The 20791-nt window shown below is 50.6% G+C and overlaps 15 non-coding genes across 15 annotated transcripts; 9 read left to right on the top strand and 6 right to left on the bottom strand.

The window, feature by feature from the left end:
- Positions 1-373: 373 nt before the first annotated feature.
- On the bottom strand, positions 374-447 carry trnam-cau (transfer RNA methionine (anticodon CAU)). The gene has a single exon. It is a non-coding gene; the product is annotated as a tRNA-Met (tRNA).
- A 1453-nt stretch (positions 448-1900) lies between these two features.
- trnal-cag (transfer RNA leucine (anticodon CAG)) lies at positions 1901-1983 on the top strand. Its single transcript has one exon. It is a non-coding gene; the product is annotated as a tRNA-Leu (tRNA).
- A 1093-nt stretch (positions 1984-3076) lies between these two features.
- trnam-cau (transfer RNA methionine (anticodon CAU)) lies at positions 3077-3150 on the bottom strand. Its single transcript has one exon. It is a non-coding gene; the product is annotated as a tRNA-Met (tRNA).
- A 96-nt stretch (positions 3151-3246) lies between these two features.
- On the top strand, positions 3247-3329 carry trnal-cag (transfer RNA leucine (anticodon CAG)). Its single transcript has one exon. It is a non-coding gene; the product is annotated as a tRNA-Leu (tRNA).
- A 1099-nt stretch (positions 3330-4428) lies between these two features.
- On the bottom strand, positions 4429-4502 carry trnam-cau (transfer RNA methionine (anticodon CAU)). Its single transcript has one exon. It is a non-coding gene; the product is annotated as a tRNA-Met (tRNA).
- A 96-nt stretch (positions 4503-4598) lies between these two features.
- trnal-cag (transfer RNA leucine (anticodon CAG)) lies at positions 4599-4681 on the top strand. The gene has a single exon. It is a non-coding gene; the product is annotated as a tRNA-Leu (tRNA).
- A 1269-nt stretch (positions 4682-5950) lies between these two features.
- trnal-cag (transfer RNA leucine (anticodon CAG)) lies at positions 5951-6033 on the top strand. The gene has a single exon. It is a non-coding gene; the product is annotated as a tRNA-Leu (tRNA).
- Positions 6034-8657: 2624 nt separating this feature from the next.
- trnal-cag (transfer RNA leucine (anticodon CAG)) lies at positions 8658-8740 on the top strand. The gene has a single exon. It is a non-coding gene; the product is annotated as a tRNA-Leu (tRNA).
- A 1273-nt stretch (positions 8741-10013) lies between these two features.
- On the top strand, positions 10014-10096 carry trnal-cag (transfer RNA leucine (anticodon CAG)). Its single transcript has one exon. It is a non-coding gene; the product is annotated as a tRNA-Leu (tRNA).
- A 1099-nt stretch (positions 10097-11195) lies between these two features.
- trnam-cau (transfer RNA methionine (anticodon CAU)) lies at positions 11196-11269 on the bottom strand. Its single transcript has one exon. It is a non-coding gene; the product is annotated as a tRNA-Met (tRNA).
- A 1277-nt stretch (positions 11270-12546) lies between these two features.
- On the bottom strand, positions 12547-12620 carry trnam-cau (transfer RNA methionine (anticodon CAU)). The gene has a single exon. It is a non-coding gene; the product is annotated as a tRNA-Met (tRNA).
- A 1448-nt stretch (positions 12621-14068) lies between these two features.
- trnal-cag (transfer RNA leucine (anticodon CAG)) lies at positions 14069-14151 on the top strand. The gene has a single exon. It is a non-coding gene; the product is annotated as a tRNA-Leu (tRNA).
- Positions 14152-15420: 1269 nt separating this feature from the next.
- On the top strand, positions 15421-15503 carry trnal-cag (transfer RNA leucine (anticodon CAG)). The gene has a single exon. It is a non-coding gene; the product is annotated as a tRNA-Leu (tRNA).
- A 1267-nt stretch (positions 15504-16770) lies between these two features.
- trnal-cag (transfer RNA leucine (anticodon CAG)) lies at positions 16771-16853 on the top strand. Its single transcript has one exon. It is a non-coding gene; the product is annotated as a tRNA-Leu (tRNA).
- Positions 16854-17952: 1099 nt separating this feature from the next.
- On the bottom strand, positions 17953-18026 carry trnam-cau (transfer RNA methionine (anticodon CAU)). The gene has a single exon. It is a non-coding gene; the product is annotated as a tRNA-Met (tRNA).
- Positions 18027-20791: the final 2765 nt, after the last annotated feature.

Genomic DNA, 20791 nt, shown 5'->3' with positions numbered 1-20791 from the left:
GCTGGATGAGATTCAGGGAATTTACCTGGAACCTCACAGTTTTCCACAAAGCATCATTTCACCTGCCCTGAAGAGGAGCTGTGGCCTTTTGCCCCCAGGAGACACAGGGAAACCCACACGAAAGGGGACAGAGAACCTCACTCTGTCTTTCTGAGCCACGGGTGTCAAACTCAGTCCCCTGCAGAGTTTAGATTCAAGCCTGATTGAACACACCTGATCCAACCAATCATGCCCTTCAGGCTCATTTGAAAACTACACGCCTTGTGTGTTTGAGAAGGGTTGGAACAACACTCTACAGGGTTCGGGCCCTAAAGGAATTTAGTTTGATACCCCTGGTCTAAGCTCTCTCAGTTATCAGAAAAAAGCACCACCCTGCCCCGTGTGAGGCTCGAACTCACGACCTTCAGATTATGAGACTGACGCGCTGCCTAACTGCGCCAACGAGGCCCGTGGGCTAGATGGGGCCCGAACAGAGATAAAGTAGCTTCTAGGTCCCCGGTTTCAGGTGTGGCTCGAACAGGCCATCTCTAGCCAGGCAAGGGTGTCAGGATGGCCGAGCGGTCTAAGGCGCTGCGTTCAGGTCGCAGTCTCCCCTGGAGGTCTGGGTTCGAATCCCACTTCTGACAGACCTATCCTTTGGCTGCAGACAGAGACTTCAGTCTTCTGCCACGTTGGGCCAGCAGGGCGTTAACTTTGACAAAACAACGCATTAGGCAGATGCTAGTATTAATTGGGCAGGCGTTGAAGGCAAGGATGAGTTTTTAGACACTTTTTGAAATGGTTAAAGCCTCCGCTGCTCGAATTGAGATAGGCAACCAGATCCACCAGCATAGGTCTGAACCAGCGACTTTAGGTATGTTGCTGCAGAGCCAGTGGTTATCTTGTAGGCAAACATCAGTACCTTGAATCTGATGCGAACAGCTATTGGTAGCCAGTGCAAAATTATGAAGAGAGGTGTGACGTGGGCTTTCTTTGGCTCGTTGAAGACCACTCTCACTGCTGCATCCTGGATCAGTTGCAGAGGCTTGATAGTACGTGCCGGAAGACCCGCCAAGGCCAAGGGAGCGTAACAGTAGTCTGGTCTGGAGAAAACAGAGAGCTTGGACAAGGAGTTGTGTGGCCTGCTCTGATCGGAAGGGTCTAATCTTCCGAACGTTGTACAAGGCAAATCTTCAGGACCGGGCCAGTGCAGCAATATGGCCTTTGAAACTTCACAAAACCTCAGGAGGACGTGGCCACGTGTTACATGAATATGAGAGGGATGCTATTACTGCCTTCGTGTAGCATTAGCCAGCATGAATGCAGAATTTTGACTTCATTGTAAATAAAAGGATTGCACGGGCCTACACGAAATGTCGCTGGATGAGATTCAGGGAATTTACCTGGAACCTCACAGTTTTCCACAAAGCATCATTTCACCTGCCCTGAAGAGGAGCTGTGGCCTTTTGCCCCCAGGAGACACAGGGAAACCCACACGAAAGGGGACAGAGAACCTCACTCTGTCTTTCTGAGCCACGGGTGTCAAACTCAGTCCCCTGCAGAGTTTAGATTCAAGCCTGATTGAACACACCTGATCCAACCAATCATGCCCTTCAGGCTCATTTGAAAACTACACGCCTTGTGTGTTTGAGAAGGGTTGGAACAACACTCTACAGGGCTCGGGCCCTAAAGGAATTTAGTTTGATACCCCTGGTCTAAGCTCTCTCAGTTATCAGAAAAAAGCACCACCCTGCCCCGTGTGAGGCTCGAACTCACGAACTTCATATTATGAGACTGACGCACTGCCTAACTGCGCCAACGAGGCCCGTGGGCTAGAGGGGGCCCGAACAGAGATAAAGTAGCTTCTAGGTCCCCGGTATCAGGTGTGGCTCGAACAGGCCATCTCTAGCCAGGCAAGGGTGTCAGGATGGCCGAGCGGTCTAAGGCGCTGCGTTCAGGTCGCAGTCTCCCCTGGAGGCGTGGGTTCGAATCCCACTTCTGACAGACCTATCCTTTGGCTGCAGACAGAGACTTCAGTCTTCTGCCACGTTGGGCCAGCAGGGCGTTAACTTTGACAAAACAACGCATTAGGCAGATGCTAGTATTAATTGGGCAGGCGTTGAAGGCAAGGATGAGTTTTTAGACACTTTTTGAAAATGGTTAAAGCCTCCGCTGCTCGAATTGAGATAGGCAAGCAGATCCACCAGCATAGGTCTGAACCAGCGACTTTAGGTATGTTGCTGCAGAGCCAGTGGTTATCTTGTAGGCAAACATCAGTACCTTGAATCTGATGCGAACAGCTATTGGTAGCCAGTGCAAAATTATGAAGAGAGGTGTGACGTGGGCTTTCTTTGGCTCGTTAAAGACCACTCTCGCTGCTGCATCCTGGATCAGTTGCAGAGGCTTGATAGTACGTGCCGGAAGACCCGCCAAGGGAGCGTAACAGTAGTCCGATCTGGAGAAAACAGAGAGCTTGGACAAGGAGTTGTGTGGCCTGCTCTGATCGGAAGGGTCTAATCTTCCGAACGTTGTACAAGGCAAATCTTCAGGCCAGTGCAGCAATATGGCCTTTGAAACTTCACAAAACCTCAGGAGGACGTGGCCACGTGTTACATGAATATGAGAGGGATGCTATTACTGCCTTCGTGTAGCATTAGCCAGCATGAATGCAGAATTTTGACTTCATTGTAAATAAAAGGATTGCACGGGCCTACACGCAATGTCGCTGGATGAGATTCAGGGAATTTACCTGGAACCTCACAGTTTTCCACAAAGCATCATTTCACCTGCCCTGAAGAGGAGCTGTGGCCTTTTGCCCCCAGGAGACACAGGGAAACCCACACGAAAGGGGACAGAGAACCTCACTCTGTCTTTCTGAGCCACGGGTGTCAAACTCAGTCCCCTGCAGAGTTTAGATTCAAGCCTGATTGAACACACCTGATCCAACCAATCATGCCCTTCAGGCTCATTTGAAAACTACACGCCTTGTGTGTTTGAGAAGGGTAGGAACAACACTCTACAGGGCTCGGGCCCTAAAGGAATTTAGTTTGATACCCCTGGTCTAAGCTCTCTCAGTTATCAGAAAAAAGCACCACCCTGCCCCGTGTGAGGCTCGAACTCACGACCTTCAGATTATGAGACTGACGCGCTGCCTAACTGCGCCAACGAGGCCCGTGGGCTAGATGGGGCCCGAACAGAGATAAAGTAGCTTCTAGGTCCCCGGTTTCAGGTGTGGCTCGAACAGGCCATCTCTAGCCAGGCAAGGGTGTCAGGATGGCCGAGCGGTCTAAGGCGCTGCGTTCAGGTCGCAGTCTCCCCTGGAGGCGTGGGTTCGAATCCCACTTCTGACAGACCTATCCTTTGGTTGCAGACAGAGACTTCAGTCTTCTGCCATGTTGGGCCAGCAGGGCGTTAACTTTGACAAAACAACGCATTAGGCAGATGCTAGTATTAATTGGGCAGGCGTTGAAGGCAAGGATGAGTTTTTAGACACTTTTTGAAAATGGTTAAAGCCTCCGCTGCTCGAATTGAGATAGGCAAGCAGATCCACCAGCATAGGTCTGAACCAGCGACTTTAGGTATGTTGCTGCAGAGCCAGTGGTTATCTTGTAGGCAAACATCAGTACCTTGAATCTGATGCGAACAGCTATTGGTAGCCAGTGCAAAATTATGAAGAGAGGTGTGACGTGGGCTTTCTTTGGCTCGTTGAAGACCACTCTCGCTGCTGCATCCTGGATCAGTTGCAGAGGCTTGATAGTACGTGCCGGAAGACCCGCCAAGGGAGCGTAACAGTAGTCCGGTCTGGAGAAAACAGAGAGCTTGGACAAGGAGTTGTGTGGCCTGCTCTGATCGGAAGGGTCTAATCTTCCGAACGTTGTACAAGGCAAATCTTCAGGACCGGGCCAGTGCAGCAATATGGCCTTTGAAACTTCACAAAACCTCAGGAGGACGTGGCCACGTGTTACATGAATATGAGAGGGATGCTATTACTGCCTTCGTGTAGCATTAGCCAGCATGAATGCAGAATTTTGACTTCATTGTAAATAAAAGGATTGCACGGGCCTACACGCAATGTCGCTGGATGAGATTCAGGGAATTTACCTGGAACCTCACAGTTTTCCACAAAGCATCATTTCACCTGCCCTGAAGAGGAGCTGTGGCCTTTTGCCCCCAGGAGACACAGGGAAACCCACACGAAAGGGGACAGAGAACCTCACTCTGTCTTTCTGAGCCACGGGTGTCAAACTCAGTCCCCTGCAGAGTTTAGATTCAAGCCTGATTGAACACACCTGATCCAACCAATCATGCCCTTCAGGCTCATTTGAAAACTACACGCCTTGTGTGTTTGAGAAGGGTAGGAACAACACTCTACAGGGCTCGGGCCCTAAAGGAATTTAGTTTGATACCCCTGGTCTAAGCTCTCTCAGTTATCAGAAAAAAGCACCACCCTGCCCCGTGTGAGGCTCGAACTCACGACCTTCAGATTATGAGACTGACGCGCTGCCTAACTGCGCCAACGAGGCCCGTGGGCTAGATGGGGCCCGAACAGAGATAAAGTAGCTTCTAGGTCCCCGGTTTCAGGTGTGGCTCGAACAGGCCATCTCTAGCCAGGCAAGGGTGTCAGGATGGCCGAGCGGTCTAAGGCGCTGCGTTCAGGTCGCAGTCTCCCCTGGAGGCGTGGGTTCGAATCCCACTTCTGACAGACCTATCCTTTGGCTGCAGACAGAGACTTCAGTCTTCTGCCATGTTGGGCCAGCAGGGCGTTAACTTTGACAAAACAACGCATTAGGCAGATGCTAGTATTAATTGGGCAGGCGTTGAAGGCAAGGATGAGTTTTTAGACACTTTTTGAAAATGGTTAAAGCCTCCGCTGCTCGAATTGAGATAGGCAAGCAGATCCACCAGCATAGGTCTGAACCAGCGACTTTAGGTATGTTGCTGCAGAGCCAGTGGTTATCTTGTAGGCAAACATCAGTACCTTGAATCTGATGCGAACAGCTATTGGTAACCAGTGCAAAATTATGAAGAGAGGTGTGACGTGGGCTTTCTTTGGCTCGTTGAAGACCACTCTCGCTGCTGCATCCTGGATCAGTTGCAGAGGCTTGATAGTACGTGCCGGAAGACCCGCCAAGGGAGCGTAACAGTAGTCCGGTCTGGAGAAAACAGAGAGCTTGGACAAGGAGTTGTGTGGCCTGCTCTGATCGGAAGGGTCTAATCTTCCGAACGTTGTACAAGGCAAATCTTCAGGACCGGGCCAGTGCAGCAATATGGCCTTTGAAACTTCACAAAACCTCAGGAGGACGTGGCCACGTGTTACATGAATATGAGAGGGATGCTATTACTGCCTTCGTGTAGCATTAGCCAGCATGAATGCAGAATTTTGACTTCATTGTAAATAAAAGGATTGCACGGGCCTACACGCAATGTCGCTGGATGAGATTCAGGGAATTTACCTGGAACCTCACAGTTTTCCACAAAGCATCATTTCACCTGCCCTGAAGAGGAGCTGTGGCCTTTTGCCCCCAGGAGACACAGGGAAACCCACACGAAAGGGGACAGAGAACCTCACTCTGTCTTTCTGAGCCACGGGTGTCAAACTCAGTCCCCTGCAGAGTTTAGATTCAAGCCTGATTGAACACACCTGATCCAACCAATCATGCCCTTCAGGCTCATTTGAAAACTACATGCCTTGTGTGTTTGAGAAGGGTTGGAACAACACTCTACAGGGCTCGGGCCCTAAAGGAATTTAGTTTGATACCCCTGGTCTAAGCTCTCTCAGTTATCAGAAAAAAGCACCACCCTGCCCCGTGTGAGGCTCGAACTCACGAACTTCATATTATGAGACTGACGCGCTGCCTAATTGCGCCAACGAGGCCCGTGGGCTAAAGGGGGCCCGAACAGAGATAAAGTAGCTTCTAGGTCCCCGGTTTCAGGTGTGGCTCGAACAGGCCATCTCTAGCCAGGCAAGGGTGTCAGGATGGCCGAGCGGTCTAAGGCGCTGCGTTCAGGTCGCAGTCTCCCCTGGAGGCGTGGGATCAAATCCCACTTCTGACAGACCTATCCTTTGGCTGCAGACAGAGACTTCAGTCTTCTGCCACGTTGGGCCAGCAGGGCGTTAACTTTGACAAAACAACGCATTAGGCAGATGCTAGTATTAATTGGGCAGGCGTTGAAGGCAAGGAGTTTTTAGACACTTTTTGAAAATGGTTAAAGCCTCCGCTGCTCGAATTGAGATAGGCAAGCAGATCCACCAGCATAGGTCTGAACCAGCGACTTTAGGTATGTTGCTGCAGAGCCAGTGGTTATCTTGTAGGCAAACATCAGTACCTTGAATCTGATGCGAACAGCTATTGGTAGCCAGTGCAAAATTATGAAGAGAGGTGTGACGTGGGCTTTCTTTGAAGACCACTCGTTGAAGACCACTCTCGCTGCTGCATCCTGGATCAGTTGCAGAGGCTTGATAGTACGTGCCGGAAGACCCGCCAAGGGAGCGTAACAGTAGTCCGGTCTGGAGAAAACAGAGAGCTTGGACAAGGAGTTGTGTGGCCTGCTCTGATCGGAAGGGTCTAATCTTCCGAACGTTGTACAAGGCAAATCTTCAGGACCGGGCCAGTGCAGCAATATGGCCTTTGAAACTTCACAAAACCTCAGGAGGACGTGGCCACGTGTTACATGAATATGAGAGGGATGCTATTACTGCCTTCGTGTAGCATTAGCCAGCATGAATGCAGAATTTTGACTTCATTGTAAATAAAAGGATTGCACGGGCCTACACGAAATGTCGCTGGATGAGATTCAGGGAATTTACCTGGAACCTCACAGTTTTCCACAAAGCATCATTTCACCTGCCCTGAAGAGGAGCTGTGGCCTTTTGCCCCCAGGAGACACAGGGAAACCCACACGAAAGGGGACAGAGAACCTCACTCTGTCTTTCTGAGCCACGGGTGTCAAACTCAGTCCCCTGCAGAGTTTAGATTCAAGCCTGATTGAACACACCTGATCCAACCAATCATGCCCTTCAGGCTCATTTGAAAACAACACGCCTTGTGTGTTTGAGAAGGGTTGGAACAACACTCTACAGGGCTCGGGCCCTAAAGGAATTTAGTTTGATACCCCTGGTCTAAGCTCTCTCAGTTATCAGAAAAAAGCACCACCCTGCCCCGTGTGAGGCTCGAACTCACGAACTTCATATTATGAGACTGACGCGCTGCCTAACTGCGCCAACGAGGCCCGTGGGCTAGAGGGGGCCCGAACAGAGATAAAGTAGCTTCTAGGTCCCCGGTATCAGGTGTGGCTCGAACAGGCCATCTCTAGCCAGGCAAGGGTGTCAGGATGGCCGAGCAGTCTAAGGCGCTGCGTTCAGGTCGCAGTCTCCCCTGGAGGCGTGGGTTCGAATCCCACTTCTGATAGACCTATCCTTTGGCTGCAGACAGAGACTTCAGTCTTCTGCCACGTTGGGCCAGCAGGGCGTTAACTTTGACAAAACAACAGATTAGGCAGATGCTAGTATTAATTGGGCAGGCGTTGAAGGCAAGGATGAGTTTTTAGACACTTTTTGAAAATGGTTAAAGCCTCCGCTGCTCGAATTGAGATAGGCAAGCAGATCCACCAGCATAGGTCTGAACCAGCGACTTTAGGTATGTTGCTGCAGAGCCAGTGGTTATCTTGTAGGCAAACATCAGTACCTTGAATCTGATGCGAACAGCTATTGGTAGCCAGTGCAAAATTATGAAGAGAGGTGTGACGTGGGCTTTCTTTGGCTCGTTGAAGACCACTCTCGCTGCTGGATCCTGGATCAGTTGCAGAGGCTTGATAGTACGTGCCGGAAGACCCGCCAAGGGAGCGTAACAGTAGTCCGGTCTGGAGAAAACAGAGAGCTTGGACAAGGAGTTGTGTGGCCTGCTCTGATCGGAAGGGTCTAATCTTCCGAACGTTGTACAAGGCAAATCTTCAGGACCGGGCCAGTGCAGCAATATGGCCTTTGAAACTTCACAAAACCTCAGGAGGACGTGGCCACGTGTTACATGAATATGAGAGGGATGCTATTACTGCCTTCGTGTAGCATTAGCCAGCATGAATGCAGAATTTTGACTTCATTGTAAATAAAAGGATTGCACGGGCCTACACGCAATGTCGCTGGATGAGATTCAGGGAATTTACCTGGAACCTCACAGTTTTCCACAAAGCATCATTTCACCTGCCCTGAAGAGGAGCTGTGGCCTTTTGCCCCCAGGAGACACAGGGAAACCCACACGAAAGGGGACAGAGAACCTCACTCTGTCTTTCTGAGCCACGGGTGTCAAACTCAGTCCCCTGCAGAGTTTAGATTCAAGCCTGATTGAACACACCTGATCCAACCAATCATGCCCTTCAGGCTCATTTGAAAACTACATGCCTTGTGTGTTTGAGAAGGGTTGGAACAACACTCTACAGGGCTCGGGCCCTAAAGGAATTTAGTTTGATACCCCTGGTCTAAGCTCTCTCAGTTATCAGAAAAAAGCACCACCCTGCCCCGTGTGAGGCTCGAACTCACGAACTTCATATTATGAGACTGACGCGCTGCCTAACTGCGCCAACGAGGCCCGTGGGCTAAAGGGGGCCCGAACAGAGATAAAGTAGCTTCTAGGTCCCCGGTTTCAGGTGTGGCTCGAACAGGCCATCTCTAGCCAGGCAAGGGTGTCAGGATGGCCGAGCGGTCTAAGGCGCTGCGTTCAGGTCGCAGTCTCCCCTGGAGGCGTGGGATCAAATCCCACTTCTGACAGACCTATCCTTTGGCTGCAGACAGAGACTTCAGTCTTCTGCCACGTTGGGCCAGCAGGGCGTTAACTTTGACAAAACAACGCATTAGGCAGATGCTAGTATTAATTGGGCAGGCGTTGAAGGCAAGGAGTTTTTAGAAACTTTTTGAAAATGGTTAAAGCCTCCGCTGCTCGAATTGAGATAGGCAAGCAGATCCACCAGCATAGGTCTGAACCAGCGACTTTAGGTATGTTGCTGCAGAGCCAGTGGTTATCTTGTAGGCAAACATCAGTACCTTGAATCTGATGCGAACAGCTATTGGTAGCCAGTGCAAAATTATGAAGAGAGGTGTGACGTGGGCTTTCTTTGAAGACCACTCGTTGAAGACCACTCTCGCTGCTGCATCCTGGATCAGTTGCAGAGGCTTGATAGTACGTGCCGGAAGACCCGCCAAGGGAGCGTAACAGTAGTCCGGTCTGGAGAAAACAGAGAGCTTGGACAAGGAGTTGTGTGGCCTGCTCTGATCGGAAGGGTCTAATCTTCCGAACGTTGTACAAGGCAAATCTTCAGGACCGGGCCAGTGCAGCAATATGGCCTTTGAAACTTCACAAAACCTCAGGAGGACGTGGCCACGTGTTACATGAATATGAGAGGGATGCTATTACTGCCTTCGTGTAGCATTAGCCAGCATGAATGCAGAATTTTGACTTCATTGTAAATAAAAGGATTGCACGGGCCTACACGAAATGTCGCTGGATGAGATTCAGGGAATTTACCTGGAACCTCACAGTTTTCCACAAAGCATCATTTCACGTGCCCTGAAGAGGAGCTGTGGCCTTTTGCCCCCAGGAGACAAAGGGAAACCCACACGAAAGGGGACAGAGAACCTCACTCTGTCTTTCAGAGCCACGGGTGTCAAACTCAGTCCCCTGCAGAGTTTAGATTCAAGCCTGATTGAACACACCTGATCCAACCAATCATGCCCTTCAGGCTCATTTGAAAACTACACGCCTTGTGTGTTTGAGAAGGGTTGGAACAACACTCTACAGGGCTCGGGCCCTAAAGGAATTTAGTTTGATACCCCTGGTCTAAGCTCTCTCTGTTATCAGAAAAAAAGCACCACCCTGCCCCGTGTGAGGCTCGAACTCACGACCTTCAGATTATGAGACTGACGCGCTGCCTAACTGCGCCAATGAGGCCCGTGGGCTAGAGGGGGCCCGAACAGAGATAAAGTAGCTTCTAGGTCCCCGGTTTGAGGTGTGGCTCGAACAGGCCATCTCTAGCCAGGCAAGGGTGTCAGGATGGCCGAGCGGTCTAAGGCGCTGCGTTCAGGTCGCAGTCTCCCCTGGAGGCGTGGGTTCGAATCCCACTTCTGACAGACCTATCCTTTGGCTGCAGACAGAGACTTCAGTCTTCTGCCATGTTGGGCCAGCAGGGCGTTAACTTTGACAAAACAACGCATTAGGCAGATGCTAGTATTAATTGGGCAGGCGTTGAAGGCAAGGATGAGTTTTTAGACACTTTTTGAAAATGGTTAAAGCCTCCGCTGCTCGAATTGAGATAGGCAAGCAGATCCACCAGCATAGGTCTGAACCAGCGACTTTAGGTATGTTGCTGCAGAGCCAGTGGTTATCTTGTAGGCAAACATCAGTACCTTGAATCTGATGCGAACAGCTATTGGTAGCCAGTGCAAAATTATGAAGAGAGGTGTGACGTGGGCTTTCTTTGGCTCGTTGAAGACCACTCTCGCTGCTGCATCCTGGATCAGTTGCAGAGGCTTGATAGTACGTGCCGGAAGACCCGCCAAGGGAGCGTAACAGTAGTCCGGTCTGGAGAAAACAGAGAGCTTGGACAAGGAGTTGTGTGGCCTGCTCTGATCGGAAGGGTCTAATCTTCCGAACGTTGTACAAGGCAAATCTTCAGGACCGGGCCAGTGCAGCAATATGGCCTTTGAAACTTCACAAAACCTCAGGAGGACGTGGCCACGTGTTACATGAATATGAGAGGGATGCTATTACTGCCTTCGTGTAGCATTAGCCAGCATGAATGCAGAATTTTGACTTCATTGTAAATAAAAGGATTGCACGGGCCTACACGCAATGTCGCTGGATGAGATTCAGGGAATTTACCTGGAACCTCACAGTTTTCCACAAAGCATCATTTCACCTGCCCTGAAGAGGAGCTGTGGCCTTTTGCCCCCAGGAGACACAGGGAAACCCACACGAAAGGGGACAGAGAACCTCACTCTGTCTTTCTGAGCCACGGGTGTCAAACTCAGTCCCCTGCAGAGTTTAGATTCAAGCCTGATTGAACACACCTGATCCAACCAATCATGCCCTTCAGGCTCATTTGAAAACTACACGCCTTGTGTGTTTGAGAAGGGTTGGAACAACACTCTACAGGGTTCGGGCCCTAAAGGAATTTAGTTTGATACCCCTGGTCTAAGCTCTCTCAGTTATCAGAAAAAAGCACCACCCTGCCCCGTGTGAGGCTCGAACTCACGACCTTCAGATTATGAGACTGACGCGCTGCCTAACTGCGCCAACGAGGCCCGTGGGCTAGATGGGGCCCGAACAGAGATAAAGTAGCTTCTAGGTCCCCGGTTTCAGGTGTGGCTCGAACAGGCCATCTCTAGCCAGGCAAGGGTGTCAGGATGGCCGAGCGGTCTAAGGCGCTGCGTTCAGGTCGCAGTCTCCCCTGGAGGTCTGGGTTCGAATCCCACTTCTGACAGACCTATCCTTTGGCTGCAGACAGAGACTTCAGTCTTCTGCCACGTTGGGCCAGCAGGGCGTTAACTTTGACAAAACAACGCATTAGGCAGATGCTAGTATTAATTGGGCAGGCGTTGAAGGCAAGGATGAGTTTTTAGACACTTTTTGAAATGGTTAAAGCCTCCGCTGCTCGAATTGAGATAGGCAAGCAGATCCACCAGCATAGGTCTGAACCAGCGACTTTAGGTATGTTGCTGCAGAGCCAGTGGTTATCTTGTAGGCAAACATCAGTACCTTGAATCTGATGCGAACAGCTATTGGTAGCCAGTGCAAAATTATGAAGAGAGGTGTGACGTGGGCTTTCTTTGGCTCGTTGAAGACCACTCTCGCTGCTGCATCCTGGATCAGTTGCAGAGGCTTGATAGTACGTGCCGGAAGACCCGCAAAGGGAGCGTAACAGTAGTCCGGTCTGGAGAAAACAGAGAGCTTGGACAAGGAGTTGTGTGGCCTGCTCTGATCGGAAGGGTCTAATCTTCCGAACGTTGTACAAGGCAAATCTTCAGGACCGGGCCAGTGCAGCAATATGGCCTTTGAAACTTCACAAAACCTCAGGAGGACGTGGCCACGTGTTACATGAATATGAGAGGGATGCTATTACTGCCTTCGTGTAGCATTAGCCAGCATGAATGCAGAATTTTGACTTCATTGTAAATAAAAGGATTGCACGGGCCTACACGCAATGTCGCTGGATGAGATTCAGGGAATTTACCTGGAACCTCACAGTTTTCCACAAAGCATCATTTCACCTGCCCTGAAGAGGAGCTGTGGCCTTTTGCCCCCAGGAGACACAGGGAAACCCACACGAAAGGGGACAGAGAACCTCACTCTGTCTTTCTGAGCCACGGGTGTCAAACTCAGTCCCCTGCAGAGTTTAGATTCAAGCCTGATTGAACACACCTGATCCAACCAATCATGCCCTTCAGGCTCATTTGAAAACTACACGCCTTGTGTGTTTGAGAAGGGTTGGAACAACACTCTACAGGGTTCGGGCCCTAAAGGAATTTAGTTTGATACCCCTGGTCTAAGCTCTCTCAGTTATCAGAAAAAAGCACCACCCTGCCCCGTGTGAGGCTCGAACTCACGACCTTCAGATTATGAGACTGACGCGCTGCCTAACTGCGCCAACGAGGCCCGTGGGCTAGATGGGGCCCGAACAGAGATAAAGTAGCTTCTAGGTCCCCGGTTTCAGGTGTGGCTCGAACAGGCCATCTCTAGCCAGGCAAGGGTGTCAGGATGGCCGAGCGGTCTAAGGCGCTGCGTTCAGGTCGCAGTCTCCCCTGGAGGTCTGGGTTCGAATCCCACTTCTGACAGACCTATCCTTTGGCTGCAGACAGAGACTTCAGTCTTCTGCCACGTTGGGCCAGCAGGGCGTTAACTTTGACAAAACAACGCATTAGGCAGATGCTAGTATTAATTGGGCAGGCGTTGAAGGCAAGGATGAGTTTTTAGACACTTTCATGAAATGGTTAAAGCCTCCGCTGCTCGAATTGAGATAGGCAACCAGATCCACCAGCGTAGGTCTGAACCAGCGACTTTAGGTATGTTGCTGCAGAGCCAGTGGTTATCTTGTAGGCAAACATCAGTACCTTGAATCTGATGCGAACAGCTATTGGTAGCCAGTGCAAAATTATGAAGAGAGGTGTGACGTGGGCTTTCTTTGGCTCGTTGAAGACCACTCTCACTGCTGCATCCTGGATCAGTTGCAGAGGCTTGATAGTACGTGCCGGAAGACCCGCCAAGGGAGCGTAACAGTAGTCCGGTCTGGAGAAAACAGAGAGCTTGGACAAGGAGTTGTGTGGCCTGCTCTGATCGGAAGGGTCTAATCTTCCGAACGTTGTACAAGGCAAATCTTCAGGACCGGGCCAGTGCAGCAATATGGCCTTTGAAACTTCACAAAACCTCAGGAGGACGTGGCCACGTGTTACATGAATATGAGAGGGATGCTATTACTGCCTTCGTGTAGCATTAGCCAGCATGAATGCAGAATTTTGACTTCATTGTAAATAAAAGGATTGCACGGGCCTACACGCAATGTCGCTGGATGAGATTCAGGGAATTTACCTGGAACCTCACAGTTTTCCACAAAGCATCATTTCACCTGCCCTGAAGAGGAGCTGTGGCCTTTTGCCCCCAGGAGACACAGGGAAACCCACACGAAAGGGGACAGAGAACCTCACTCTGTCTTTCTGAGCCACGGGTGTCAAACTCAGTCCCCTGCAGAGTTTAGATTCAAGCCTGATTGAACACACCTGATCCAACCAATCATGCCCTTCAGGCTCATTTGAAAACTACACGCCTTGTGTGTTTGAGAAGGGTAGGAACAACACTCTACAGGGCTCGGGCCCTAAAGGAATTTAGTTTGATACCCCTGGTCTAAGCTCTCTCAGTTATCAGAAAAAAGCACCACCCTGCCCCGTGTGAGGCTCAAACTCACGACCTTCAGATTATGAGACTGACGCGCTGCCTAACTGCGCCAACGAGGCCCGTGGGCTAGATGGGGCCCGAACAGAGATAAAGTAGCTTCTAGGTCCCCGGTTTCAGGTGTGGCTCGAACAGGCCATCTCTAGCCAGGCAAGGGTGTCAGGATGGCCGAGTGGTCTAAGGCGCTGCGTTCAGGTCGCAGTCTCCCCTGGAGGCGTGGGTTCGAATCCCACTTCTGACAGACCTATCCTTTGGCTGCAGACAGAGACTTCAGTCTTCTGCCACGTTGGGCCAGCAGGGCGTTAACTTTGACAAAACAACAGATTAGGCAGATGCTAGTATTAATTGGGCAGGCGTTGAAGGCAAGGATGAGTTTTTAGACACTTTTTGAAAATGGTTAAAGCCTCCGCTGCTCGAATTGAGATAGGCAAGCAGATCCACCAGCATAGGTCTGAACCAGCGACTTTAGGTATGTTGCTGCAGAGCCAGTGGTTATCTTGTAGGCAAACATCAGTACCTTGAATCTGATGCGAACAGCTATTGGTAGCCAGTGCAAAATTATGAAGAGAGGTGTGACGTGGGCTTTCTTTGGCTCGTTGAAGACCACTCTCGCTGCTGGATCCTGGATCAGTTGCAGAGGCTTGATAGTACGTGCCGGAAGACCCGCCAAGGGAGCGTAACAGTAGTCCGGTCTGGAGAAAACAGAGAGCTTGGACAAGGAGTTGTGTGGCCTGCTCTGATCGGAAGGGTCTAATCTTCCGAACGTTGTACAAGGCAAATCTTCAGGACCGGGCCAGTGCAGCAATATGGCCTTTGAAACTTCACAAAACCTCAGGAGGACGTGGCCACGTGTTACATGAATATGAGAGGGATGCTATTACTGCCTTCGTGTAGCATTAGCCAGCATGAATGCAGAATTTTGACTTCATTGTAAATAAAAGGATTGCACGGGCCTACACGCAATGTCGCTGGATGAGATTCAGGGAATTTACCTGGAACCTCACAGTTTTCCACAAAGCATCATTTCACCTGCCCTGAAGAGGAGCTGTGGCCTTTTGCCCCCAGGAGACACAGGGAAACCCACACGAAAGGGGACAGAGAACCTCACTCTGTCTTTCTGAGCCACGGGTGTCAAACTCAGTCCCCTGCAGAGTTTAGATTCAAGCCTGATTGAACACACCTGATCCAACCAATCATGCCCTTCAGGCTCATTTGAAAACTACATGCCTTGTGTGTTTGAGAAGGGTTGGAACAACACTCTACAGGGCTCGGGCCCTAAAGGAATTTAGTTTGATACCCCTGGTCTAAGCTCTCTCAGTTATCAGAAAAAAGCACCACCCTGCCCCGTGTGAGGCTCGAACTCACGAACTTCATATTATGAGACTGACGCGCTGCCTAACTGCGCCAACGAGGCCCGTGGGCTAAAGGGGGCCCGAACAGAGATAAAGTAGCTTCTAGGTCCCCGGTTTCAGGTGTGGCTCGAACAGGCCATCTCTAGCCAGGCAAGGGTGTCAGGATGGCCGAGCGGTCTAAGGCGCTGCGTTCAGGTCGCAGTCTCCCCTGGAGGCGTGGGATCAAATCCCACTTCTGACAGACCTATCCTTTGGCTGCAGACAGAGACTTCAGTCTTCTGCCACGTTGGGCCAGCAGGGCGTTAACTTTGACAAAACAACGCATTAGGCAGATGCTAGTATTAATTGGGCAGGCGTTGAAGGCAAGGAGTTTTTAGACACTTTTTGAAAATGGTTAAAGCCTCCGCTGCTCGAATTGAGATAGGCAAGCAGATCCACCAGCATAGGTCTGAACCAGCGACTTTAGGTATGTTGCTGCAGAGCCAGTGGTTATCTTGTAGGCAAACATCAGTACCTTGAATCTGATGCGAACAGCTATTGGTAGCCAGTGCAAAATTATGAAGAGAGGTGTGACGTGGGCTTTCTTTGGCTCGTTGAAGACCACTCTCGCTGCTGGATCCTGGATCAGTTGCAGAGGCTTGATAGTACGTGCCGGAAGACCCGCCAAGGGAGCGTAACAGTAGTCCGGTCTGGAGAAAACAGAGAGCTTGGACAAGGAGTTGTGTGGCCTGCTCTGATCGGAAGGGTCTAATCTTCCGAACGTTGTACAAGGCAAATCTTCAGGACCGGGCCAGTGCAGCAATATGGCCTTTGAAACTTCACAAAACCTCAGGAGGACGTGGCCACGTGTTACATGAATATGAGAGGGATGCTATTACTGCCTTCGTGTAGCATTAGCCAGCATGAATGCAGAATTTTGACTTCATTGTAAATAAAAGGATTGCACGGGCCTACACGAAATGTCGCTGGATGAGATTCAGGGAATTTACCTGGAACCTCACAGTTTTCCACAAAGCATCATTTCACGTGCCCTGAAGAGGAGCTGTGGCCTTTTGCCCCCAGGAGACAAAGGGAAACCCACACGAAAGGGGACAGAGAACCTCACTCTGTCTTTCAGAGCCACGGGTGTCAAACTCAGTCCCCTGCAGAGTTTAGATTCAAGCCTGATTGAACACACCTGATCCAACCAATCATGCCCTTCAGGCTCATTTGAAAACTACACGCCTTGTGTGTTTGAGAAGGGTTGGAACAACACTCTACAGGGCTCGGGCCCTAAAGGAATTTAGTTTGATACCCCTGGTCTAAGCTCTCTCTGTTATCAGAAAAAAAGCACCACCCTGCCCCGTGTGAGGCTCGAACTCACGACCTTCAGATTATGAGACTGACGCGCTGCCTAACTGCGCCAATGAGGCCCGTGGGCTAGAGGGGGCCCGAACAGAGATAAAGTAGCTTCTAGGTCCCCGGTTTGAGGTGTGGCTCGAACAGGCCATCTCTAGCCAGGCAAGGGTGTCAGGATGGCCGAGCGGTCTAAGGCGCTGCGTTCAGGTCGCAGTCTCCCCTGGAGGCGTGGGTTCGAATCCCACTTCTGACAGACCTATCCTTTGGCTGCAGACAGAGACTTCAGTCTTCTGCCATGTTGGGCCAGCAGGGCGTTAACTTTGACAAAACAACGCATTAGGCAGATGCTAGTATTAATTGGGCAGGCGTTGAAGGCAAGGATGAGTTTTTAGACACTTTTTGAAAATGGTTAAAGCCTCCGCTGCTCGAATTGAGATAGGCAAGCAGATCCACCAGCATAGGTCTGAACCAGCGACTTTAGGTATGTTGCTGCAGAGCCAGTGGTTATCTTGTAGGCAAACATCAGTACCTTGAATCTGATGCGAACAGCTATTGGTAGCCAGTGCAAAATTATGAAGAGAGGTGTGACGTGGGCTTTCTTTGGCTCGTTGAAGACCACTCTCGCTGCTGCATCCTGGATCAGTTGCAGAGGCTTGATAGTACGTGCCGGAAGACCCGCCAAGGGAGCGTAACAGTAGTCCGGTCTGGAGAAAACAGAGAGCTTGGACAAGGAGTTGTGTGGCCTGCTCTGATCGGAAGGGTCTAATCTTCCGAACGTTGTACAAGGCAAATCTTCAGGACCGGGCCAGTGCAGCAATATGGCCTTTGAAACTTCACAAAACCTCAGGAGGACGTGGCCACGTGTTACATGAATATGAGAGGGATGCTATTACTGCCTTCGTGTAGCATTAGCCAGCATGAATGCAGAATTTTGACTTCATTGTAAATAAAAGGATTGCACGGGCCTACACGCAATGTCGCTGGATGAGATTCAGGGAATTTACCTGGAACCTCACAGTTTTCCACAAAGCATCATTTCACCTGCCCTGAAGAGGAGCTGTGGCCTTTTGCCCCCAGGAGACACAGGGAAACCCACACGAAAGGGGACAGAGAACCTCACTCTGTCTTTCTGAGCCACGGGTGTCAAACTCAGTCCCCTGCAGAGTTTAGATTCAAGCCTGATTGAACACACCTGATCCAACCAATCATGCCCTTCAGGCTCATTTGAAAACTACACGCCTTGTGTGTTTGAGAAGGGTTGGAACAACACTCTACAGGGTTCGGGCCCTAAAGGAATTTAGTTTGATACCCCTGGTCTAAGCTCTCTCAGTTATCAGAAAAAAGCACCACCCTGCCCCGTGTGAGGCTCGAACTCACGACCTTCAGATTATGAGACTGACGCGCTGCCTAACTGCGCCAACGAGGCCCGTGGGCTAGATGGGGCCCGAACAGAGATAAAGTAGCTTCTAGGTCCCCGGTTTCAGGTGTGGCTCGAACAGGCCATCTCTAGCCAGGCAAGGGTGTCAGGATGGCCGAGCGGTCTAAGGCGCTGCGTTCAGGTCGCAGTCTCCCCTGGAGGTCTGGGTTCGAATCCCACTTCTGACAGACCTATCCTTTGGCTGCAGACAGAGACTTCAGTCTTCTGCCACGTTGGGCCAGCAGGGCGTTAACTTTGACAAAACAACGCATTAGGCAGATGCTAGTATTAATTGGGCAGGCGTTGAAGGCAAGGATGAGTTTTTAGACACTTTTTGAAATGGTTAAAGCCTCCGCTGCTCGAATTGAGATAGGCAAGCAGATCCACCAGCATAGGTCTGAACCAGCGACTTTAGGTATGTTGCTGCAGAGCCAGTGGTTATCTTGTAGGCAAACATCAGTACCTTGAATCTGATGCGAACAGCTATTGGTAGCCAGTGCAAAATTATGAAGAGAGGTGTGACGTGGGCTTTCTTTGGCTCGTTGAAGACCACTCTCGCTGCTGCATCCTGGATCAGTTGCAGAGGCTTGATAGTACGTGCCGGAAGACCCGCAAAGGGAGCGTAACAGTAGTCCGGTCTGGAGAAAACAGAGAGCTTGGACAAGGAGTTGTGTGGCCTGCTCTGATCGGAAGGGTCTAATCTTCCGAACGTTGTACAAGGCAAATCTTCAGGACCGGGCCAGTGCAGCAATATGGCCTTTGAAACTTCACAAAACCTCAGGAGGACGTGGCCACGTGTTACATGAATATGAGAGGGATGCTATTACTGCCTTCGTGTAGCATTAGCCAGCATGAATGCAGAATTTTGACTTCATTGTAAATAAAAGGATTGCACGGGCCTACACGCAATGTCGCTGGATGAGATTCAGGGAATTTACCTGGAACCTCACAGTTTTCCACAAAGCATCATTTCACCTGCCCTGAAGAGGAGCTGTGGCCTTTTGCCCCCAGGAGACACAGGGAAACCCACACGAAAGGGGACAGAGAACCTCACTCTGTCTTTCTGAGCCACGGGTGTCAAACTCAGTCCCCTGCAGAGTTTAGATTCAAGCCTGATTGAACACACCTGATCCAACCAATCATGCCCTTCAGGCTCATTTGAAAACTACACGCCTTGTGTGTTTGAGAAGGGTTGGAACAACACTCTACAGGGTTCGGGCCCTAAAGGAATTTAGTTTGATACCCCTGGTCTAAGCTCTCTCAGTTATCAGAAAAAAGCACCACCCTGCCCCGTGTGAGGCTCGAACTCACGACCTTCAGATTATGAGGCTGACGCGCTGCCTAACTGCGCCAACGAGGCCCGTGGGCTAGATGGGGCCCGAACAGAGATAAAGTAGCTTCTAGGTCCCCGGTTTCAGGTGTGGCTCGAACAGGCCATCTCTAGCCAGGCAAGGGTGTCAGGATGGCCGAGCGGTCTAAGGCGCTGCGTTCAGGTCGCAGTCTCCCCTGGAGGTCTGGGTTCGAATCCCACTTCTGACAGACCTATCCTTTGGCTGCAGACAGAGACTTCAGTCTTCTGCCACGTTGGGCCAGCAGGGCGTTAACTTTGACAAAACAACGCATTAGGCAGATGCTAGTATTAATTGGGCAGGCGTTGAAGGCAAGGATGAGTTTTTAGACACTTTCATGAAATGGTTAAAGCCTCCGCTGCTCGAATTGAGATAGGCAACCAGATCCACCAGCATAGGTCTGAACCAGCGACTTTAGGTATGTTGCTGCAGAGCCAGTGGTTATCTTGTAGGCAAACATCAGTACCTTGAATCTGATGCGAACAGCTATTGGTAGCCAGTGCAAAATTATGAAGAGAGGTGTGACGTGGGCTTTCTTTGGCTCGTTGAAGACCACTCTCACTGCTGCATCCTGGATCAGTTGCAGAGGCTTGATAGTACGTGCCGGAAGACCCGCCAAGGCCAAGGGAGCGTAACAGTAGTCTGGTCTGGAGAAAACAGAGAGCTTGGACAAGGAGTTGTGTGGCCTGCTCTGATCGGAAGGGTCTAATCTTCCGAACGTTGTACAAGGCAAATCTTCAGGACCGGGCCAGTGCAGCAATATGGCCTTTGAAACTTCACAAAACCTCAGGAGGACGTGGCCACGTGTTACATGAATATGAGAGGGATGCTATTACTGCCTTCGTGTAGCATTAGCCAGCATGAATGCAGAATTTTGACTTCATTGTAAATAAAAGGATTGCACGGGCCTACACGAAATGTCGCTGGATGAGATTCAGGGAATTTACCTGGAACCTCACAGTTTTCCACAAAGCATCATTTCACCTGCCCTGAAGAGGAGCTGTGGCCTTTTGCCCCCAGGAGACACAGGGAAACCCACACGAAAGGGGACAGAGAACCTCACTCTGTCTTTCTGAGCCACGGGTGTCAAACTCAGTCCCCTGCAGAGTTTAGATTCAAGCCTGATTGAACACACCTGATCCAACCAATCATGCCCTTCAGGCTCATTTGAAAACTACACGCCTTGTGTGTTTGAGAAGGGTTGGAACAACACTCTACAGGGCTCGGGCCCTAAAGGAATTTAGTTTGATACCCCTGGTCTAAGCTCTCTCAGTTATCAGAAAAAAGCACCACCCTGCCCCGTGTGAGGCTCGAACTCACGAACTTCATATTATGAGACTGACGCGCTGCCTAACTGCGCCAACGAGGCCCGTGGGCTAGAGGGGGCCCGAACAGAGATAAAGTAGCTTCTAGGTCCCCGGTATC

The sequence above is a fragment of the Carassius gibelio genome, chromosome A4 (assembly GCF_023724105.1).
Source record: "Carassius gibelio isolate Cgi1373 ecotype wild population from Czech Republic chromosome A4, carGib1.2-hapl.c, whole genome shotgun sequence".
Taxonomy (NCBI): Eukaryota; Metazoa; Chordata; class Actinopteri; order Cypriniformes; family Cyprinidae; genus Carassius; species Carassius gibelio.
The sequence above is the reverse complement of the archived record's forward strand: the minus strand, read 5'-3'. Positions and strand labels throughout refer to the sequence as shown.